The following is an 8108-nucleotide window of genomic DNA, read 5'->3' as shown; positions in this document are numbered from 1 at the left end:
CCAATGATTGCAAGCGTACCAAACACCTTCTCACCATCCTGTCTACCTGCAAATCCACTGCACCCCAAGGTCTCTTTGTTCAGCAACACTCCTGAGGCCCTACCATTAACTGTATAAATCCTACACTGGATCACCGAATCACCACACATTCATCTAAACTAAATTTCACCTGCAACTCCTCAGCCCATCTGATCAAGCTCCCCTTGTACTCTGAGATAACCTTCTTTATTGTCCACAGCACCGACAATTTTGGTGTCATCTGTAAACTTGCTAACCATATTTCCCACATTCACACCCAAACCATTAATATAAATGATGAAAAGCCATGGCGTAAATGAATGGTGGGGTAGAATCATCAGGCTGGATGGTCTACTCCCGTTATTATGTTGTGACGCTGCCGTGGCTCAGGCAGCTGGAGTGCATGTCTTCTCGAATGCTTTAATAAGTTGGGCTCCCGTCACATTCAGCTCCACAGATCCAAATAGATGGATCGCTGCCTCCCTCTGTTGGAGTAGCCCCCGCACTGCAAATAAGACCCACTTGAAGTTAAAACACAAAGCAAAAAAAATACACGTGTGGTACCAATGTACGGCACAAACCACACCCCAACTGTTTACCCACATTACTTCCGTCAGCCTTTTTTAACCAATGATAGTCAAAAACCTAACCTCTAAAGGCTGGCTGATTTCTTAAATAATTCAAATTCCACCATCGGTCACTGTGGGACTCGAACCTGTGCCCCAGAATTTATCATAAACTGCAGATAGTACCGGCCTTCCAATCACTTGCTCGCCACGTCAGGCTCGATAATCCATTATTTCCTTCTCTGTTGAGAATGCATGCAACTTTCTGTTAAAGGAATGCATGGAGACTGCTTCAAACACTCCATTCTGCAGCGAGTTCCACACCTGAAACAGTATGCGGGGGAAAAAGGTCTTCCAAAATTGTTTACTCTTTCCGATGCAACAATTATAAATGATTCTCTGGAGTTATCCAAAAGGAGGCATGTTTTCTGCACCCGCATTCAAATTCCTTAACAAATTTAAAGATTAGGTGTGCCCAACTCTGCAGTATAAAGTCGGCATCGTTGCCTGGATGTAGCAGCTGGTTCAACTCTACACTTGCAGAGAGTTTGCACGATGCTCCCACGTCTGTACTGGTGGGATTGCTCCAACGGTTCAAACGCGAAGTGCAGGTTACATGGATGAGTATGCTTAAAGTAATGGCGATGTCGTGAGATCAAGGTGCGCAGCGACGCTGGTTGAAGTGGAAATTTTAAACAACACACCGCTCATAAAAAATACCCGCAGTTTCCGCCAATCAGAGATATGGAGAACTGAACCCGAAAACAGCACGCAAGTAGACTTCACCGAACGTCGTGAGTATATTAATCTGTCTGTTGAGTAACAAGTCAGGGGAGAGCGCGAACGCAGTCCCCCACTACCACAAATTTTGCAGTCGAGTATCCCGCATTTGGGGACATCGCAGGCGTCAGCACACCCGAAGTGCAATGGGCTAGCCTCGTCCTGGGAGAACCACCTTGTTGATCATGGTATCTCCCCTGCCAGGTAAGTATGCTCACAATTCTCACTCGCTCACATCCCACAACACCCGCTACCTCTCACACTCACATTCACTCTGTTTGCCAACATCGCAAAATCACCCACCGAACCTTTCCTGCCAGAAGACCAGCCCAATTCCTCACATGGATCACAGCACATCTCCAAATCTCATGTTTTACTGGAATAATACGCAAAATGGATGCTACATTCCTTATTTGCATATATCCCTGAAAAGGAAACGCTCCGCCCCCAGCTGCCTTCACGCTGCCTCTTGATAGAAATCCCCAGATACACTGCAAGTTCGAACTTCACTGTTTTCAAAAGACTTTTCACAACTTGATGTGAATGCGAATAAAACTTCCACATTTCGCTCGTGAATCTTGAAACATTTCGTTTTAACCAATTTAGCCCTACTCTAAGCCTTTGCTGAACTGGAGCTTTGCACATCTGTCCTCAATCAGACACATGAGTTCACGACAAATCACATTCTAGATAAAGGGTGTCGGGCAGCAGTCGGTTTTTCTCAATAATATTAGGATGAGACGTTAAACTCAGACCGCCTTCCCCCTCTGGCTGTACGCTCCAGTCACTACTCTCTGTGTCAAAAAAACCTGACCCGTGATTAAAATGTAAAGATTGTTTTCAACAGTGTGCGTCTGATTTACTTGCTGACACTTGAGACCTGGCTTATTATCGCTGAAACACACGGTGAGTATTGGTGCATAATATCAGAGCGACTCCACAAACCCGTCTTTCCCTCTAATTTCTCCAGTAACTTCACAGTTCTTAAATGCCCTCATGCTGGTTTGCAATCTGCTGAGGGGGCACAAGATTTCGGTGTAGCTTCAAAAGTATACTTTACTCATTAAAAAAAATCACTTCTTGTTCATACAGAGCCACAAATGCAGTTCGGTTCGACACAGTTGCATCTCTAGTAAACAAAGAAAACATTTAGGTTGATTCTATCCCAACAAACCAAAGGTCCCTCTTACGTGCAATGGGGCATGAGGAGGGTCTGATAATTGATAAAGAGGTTTATGTTATCCCAACTGAAGCTGGTCAAACTGGAGTTGAGGCTGTTTGCCCTGCCCCTGATATTCCCGTTTCTTCTTCCTGATATTCTCCCTGGAGAGTGTGAGAAACCCCCTATCCCAATTTAAATTGCTTTATTTAAAGTAGATATCCAGGTCTTTTCCAATGAAGGCTCTAGGCCCAAAATGTCAGCTTTTGTGCTCCTAAGATGCTGCTTGGCCTGCTGTGTTCATCCAGCTCTACGCTTTGTTATCTTGGATTCTCCAGAATCTGCAGTTCCCATTATCTCTGATACATTTCCAAGTATAGTAGCTTTGCAGTAGTTTGATGTGACAATGTAATTAATGTAATTTAGCTACTTGATGTTAATTGAATTCTGTCTCAGGAAAGGTGTTACAAAAGACAGTCTTGGGTATTACAATTTCCCCTATTGAATGGGCTGACCTAAGGAGCCCAGCTGTCTCAAAAGCAGTTTGATCCAAACTCAGATGGGCCGCAGCATTATCTCAGGAACACCTATGCGACTGTCAACCAGAGTGAAAGGCTTGCGTGCCTGTCTGGCTTGATCCAAGTGAATGCTGCAAGCTTCTGGCTTATTTTCTCAGTTCCACTGCGACATGAACACGTAGTCGATTAAACCAACCAAAGGAACCGTTTGTATATCTGTCTGAAATGCCTGATCCGATTCCCAGCACGATGTTCGGTTGGCCGGTGTTCCCAGCATGCCCATCAGTCGGCCAATGCTCCTTTTCAGTGGCCCAAAAGAGCTGTTCTTTGATTTCAAAGGGATATTCCACTGCCTACAAAAGAGGATACAAGGTTCCAGAAATTTTGTCACTTGTCTCCTACAGCAATCTGGGATACAGCCCATCAAATCCTGTGGACTTGATGAATTCAATGCGTTTAAAACCCCCAAAACCTGCTCCTTGTTAAACATTAAAATGCATTGGAATATCCACATACCTCTGCCAAAACACCCCATCCACCATATCCTTCTGCTCTTTGAAAATATCAATGTGAATTATTTGTTAAGGTCTTTACCTACTTCCGCCTTCTCCACGCATAAATACCCTCCCCTTTGCCTTTGAGCGGATCTAGCCTTTCCCAAGCTAACCTCTTGCTCAATCTGGGTTTATGAAAAGCATTGGGGTTTTCCTTAAATCTTGCTTATCAAAGATTTTTCACCACCACTTTTAGCCCTCCGAATTTCTGCTGGAATTCTATCCTGATATTGTTGTATTAGTCGAGGGCTCTGTCTGTCCTCAGTTTCCTAACCCTTACATATGTCTCTTTTTCTATTTGACTGGACTCTCCGTTTCCTATTGTCGTCCAATATTCCTGAATCTTACCATTCTTATACTTCATTTTCACAGGGGGCTGTTGGTCCTGAACCATAATAAACAGCCTTTAAAGATTCCCGTACCTTAATGTGGATTTACCTACAAACAGCCGCTCCAAATCTACATCCTCCGCTCCCTGCCAAATAATCTGGTATTTACCCTCTGGCGGTGGTAGCAACAACAACATCAGGACGAGCAAGACACATCTCCACCTCAGTCCGGCCGCTCCCGCAAAGGGCGGAGCAGGTCCCGAGCTGACTCCCCCAGCCCGGACTTGTACGCTAGGCCCGGGCACCTGAAGGAGTGGAAGTTTTGGCCAGGGGGCGGATGGTGGATTGGCAGCAGAGGCTTGAGGAGCCTTGGATGAGTGGGGGGTGGGGTGGGAGGGGGGGCAAGAGGTTGCGAACCCACACACACTCAGGCCCATCGGCTACAGCTTGTACTCGGTGGTCACGGAAGTGGCTTTGGTGGGGGACTGGAAACTCGAGACCAGAGCCTGTCACAGAGGTCAAGCAGTGACTGGAGGAGCAGAGGAGGAGGAATGATAAGGAGAGAGAAAGATGAACTCAATTGCATAACATCTGGCATGACATTCAGTGTTACAAGATGGCACCAGAGCATGGCAACACTGTGCGTATAACACATGAAAATTCACTTTTCACTGTATCATTATCTACGTGTGACAATAAATCTCAATCTAATCTGGATTGTTTGAGAGGGGCGCGGCCGTAGGGGACTCCTGTGTTGCCTGCCCTTGTTTACTCGTCTTCCTGGTGGTCAGCCAAGATGGCGGTGATAAGCGGGCTACAATTGTATGAGGCTGTCCCAAGCAAAAGTAGAGATTGCTGGAAAATTTCAGCAGGTCTGACAGCATCTGTAGAGAGAAATCAGTGTTCATGGTTTGCTCGAGTGACCCTTCCCTAGAATGGTTTTCCGAATTGCTACAAATGCAGAACCCGGAGTTTCTGTTTCGTGTCCTGCAGCCTATGCCTGCCGTTCATAAATATTCCTAGTCAGTACCAACCCGCCTTTCCTCCAGGTTTCCGCTGTTTCTGTCACATTACCACCCTGCCTGACTGTGGCATCCCTCACCTTACCTTCGCTCCCTCACCTTGCCTTCCTCCCTCTTGCCTGCCTCTCCTCATGCTCTCCTCGAGCTCTCTTGCTTGTCCAGCTCTGGGGAGTTAGGTCGTATCACTGCTCCTCCCGTCTCCCGGCAGCCCCTGAACTGGGTCTTTCAGTGCTCGGATTGGGGCCTAGCAAATGATTGCCCGTTCGCCTGAGCTCCTGTCACTGCAGCAGTGGGAATTCATTACCCTCCCTATGCCCAGACCAGTGTTTGTGTAACTTAAAGTAAGTTTATGACAACTCTGCTAGCCCAGTGTTTATATAATAATGAACAATTTTATAACAACTCACCCAGCCCGGTATTTGTGAGACCCGGAGTAATTTTATAATAATTCGAGCTCAGTGTTTGTGTAGCCACCAGTAATTTTCGAACAATTCCCCCAGCACAGTTAATATACCCAGTAACTTTATAACAATGCCTCCAGCCCAGTGTTTAGAAAACCCCCAGTAATTTTATACCAACTCCACCAGCCCAATGTTTGTTTAAGCCCCAGTAATGTTTGAACAATTCCCTCAGCCCAGTGTTTATATAACCCCCGGTAAAGCTCAGTAATTTCCGAACAGCTTCCGCTGCCCGGTATTTATATAACCTACCCCGGTAATTTTATCACGCCCCAGTGGCTCATTGGTTAGCGCTGCTGTCTCACAGCACTCAGGACCTGGGCTCAATCCCTCCCTCAGGCAACTGTCTGTGTGGAGTTTGCACAATTCTCCCCATGTCTGAGTGGGTTTCTTGCTGATGCTCCAGTTTCCTCCTACAGTCCAAAGATGTGCAGGTTAGTTGGATTGGCCATGCTAAATTTCCCTTGCAGGGATGTGTAGGTGGGCTATAGGGGGCTGGGTCAGGGTGGGATACTCCAAGGGTTGGTGTGGACTGGTTGGGCTGACAGGCCCGTTTCCACACTGTAGGGATTCGAGGAACAACCCAGCAAAATGCCTTATACCTTCTCCAGTAAGTTCTGGACAACTCGACCAGCCCAGTGTTTATATAACACCCAGAAAATTTCTCACAACCGCAGGCCAGTGTCTATACTTGCTCCAGAAGCCCCGTAAATTTATCACGACTCACCCCTGCAATTCACTTTGTCTGGCAGCTCATTCTGTGCACACGCTGCATGAAAAAGTTGCTCCTCACATCCCCTTTAAATCTTTCCCTCTCACCTGAAAATTATGCCCTCTAGGCCTGGGTTTCTCTATCCGGGGGAAAGGCCTTGATTGGTCCCTCTGTCCGTACTAGCCATACCCCTCATGATATTATAAACTTCTATGAGGTTACGTCTCAGCCTTGGGCACTCCAGAGAAAATAGCTGCAGGCTATTTAGCCTCTCCCAAGAGGTCAACCGCTGCAACCGTGACAGCATCCTTCTAAATCTTCTCTGAACCCCTTCATGTTTAACAACTTCCTTCCTGCAAGGAGACCAGAATTGAAGACAGTCTTGCAAAAGTGGCTGAACAGCTACAACATGAGCACCCTACTCCAATGCTCAATGTACTGACCATGGTAAGGGTGCCAAGTGCCTTCTTCACCACCCTGTAACTCCACTTTCAAGGAAGCAAACCAAGATCTCTTCACTCAGCAACATTCCCTTGAACTTATCACTAACCAACTAAATCCCGTCCTGGTTGCATGACCAAAATGCATCATCTCACATTCATCTAAATTAAACTCCCCTCAGCCGATCTGATCAAGCTCCCCTTGTCCAATTTTGGTGTCACACACTGCCTACATTCACGTCCAAATCATTGCTAGCAATGACATTAAAAAAAACTTGACCGGCGAGTCAGAAGGGAGTCGTTCTTTAAAACTGTTACGATGCACGTGCGTGCAAGAAGTCTGTTTTTAAACTTAATAAATCAGGGGAGAGCGCGAACGCAGTCCCCCACTACCACAAATTTTGCAGTCGAGTATCCCGCATTTGGGGACATCGCAGGCGTCAGCACACCCGAAGTGCAATGGGCTAGCCTCGTCCTGGGAGAACCACCTTGTTGATCATGGTATCTCCCCTGCCAGGTAAGTATGCTCACAACTCTCACTCGCTCACATCCCACAACACCCGCTACCTCTCACACTCACACTCACTCCGTTTTCTAACATCGGAAAATCACCCCGCGAAGCTTCCCTGCCAGAATTCCAGCCCAGTTGCTCACGTGGATCACAGCACATTTCCAACATTCCTGTTTTCTGGGAATAATACACAAGATGGGTGATGTGTTCCTTATTTGCATATATCCCTGGAAAGGAAACGCTCCGCCCCCAGTGGTGCAAACGCAGACGTGGAGGGAATGGGGTGGGCGTGGTACACTTTGTATTTGCATATTTACCGTAAAAGAAACGCTCCGCCCCCTAGCTGCCTCTTGGAAGGAAATCTCTTGACACATTGCAAGTGAAGCTCTAAATTCACTGTTTTCAAAACACTTTTCAGAATTTGACGTGAACGCGACTAAAAGCAACTTCCAAACTTCGCTTGTGAAAGTTTCATTTTATTTCATTTTAACCAATTTAAACCGACTCTACAAAATGAACAAGTCTAGAATGGGGCGCAAGAGGTTGGGAACCCACGCACCCTCAGGCCCAAGGGCTCCAGCTCGCACGCGGTGGTTGAGTGAGTGGCGATGGTGGGAGTCTCTGTAACCTGGAGACCAGAGCCTGTCTCAGAGACTCTGACCGATGTCAAGCAGTGAGTGGAGGAGCATTGGAGGAGGAATGAGAAGGAGAGAGAAAAATGAACTCAATTGCGGTAAAATTTATCTGTCTCAGCCTTCAATATACACAATGACTCTGCCCCCGCAGCTCTCTGTGATAAGGAGCCCCAGAACCTCACAACCCTCTGAGAGAAGTAATTCTTCCTCATCTCAGTCTTAAATTTACCCTTACTCTTTCAGATCTCCTGCTCAAGACAGTCACAGACACAACATCAAGAAGCAGTTGGTGGTCTTAGTTCAGAAGAGATTTACCAGGATGTTACTGGGTGTGGTGGGTTTGAGTAATCTGGAGAGGTTGGACATTTTTCTCTCGAGTTTGAGGGGTGAACTTATTGAGGTTTAT

General features: G+C 46.6%; 2 non-coding genes across 2 annotated transcripts; both read right to left on the bottom strand.

The window, feature by feature from the left end:
• Positions 1 to 1412: 1412 nt before the first annotated feature.
• LOC132206282 (U1 spliceosomal RNA) lies at positions 1413 to 1576 on the bottom strand. Its single transcript, XR_009442957.1, has one exon. It is a non-coding gene; the product is annotated as a U1 spliceosomal RNA (small nuclear RNA).
• Positions 1577 to 6917: 5341 nt separating this feature from the next.
• Positions 6918 to 7081, bottom strand: LOC125446683 (U1 spliceosomal RNA). The gene has a single exon (XR_007246453.1). It is a non-coding gene; the product is annotated as a U1 spliceosomal RNA (small nuclear RNA).
• Positions 7082 to 8108: the final 1027 nt, after the last annotated feature.

The sequence above is a fragment of the Stegostoma tigrinum genome, chromosome 34 (genome assembly GCF_030684315.1).
Source record: "Stegostoma tigrinum isolate sSteTig4 chromosome 34, sSteTig4.hap1, whole genome shotgun sequence".
NCBI lineage: Eukaryota > Metazoa > Chordata > Chondrichthyes > Orectolobiformes > Stegostomatidae > Stegostoma > Stegostoma tigrinum.
This window is presented reverse-complemented; position numbering and strand designations above follow the sequence as displayed.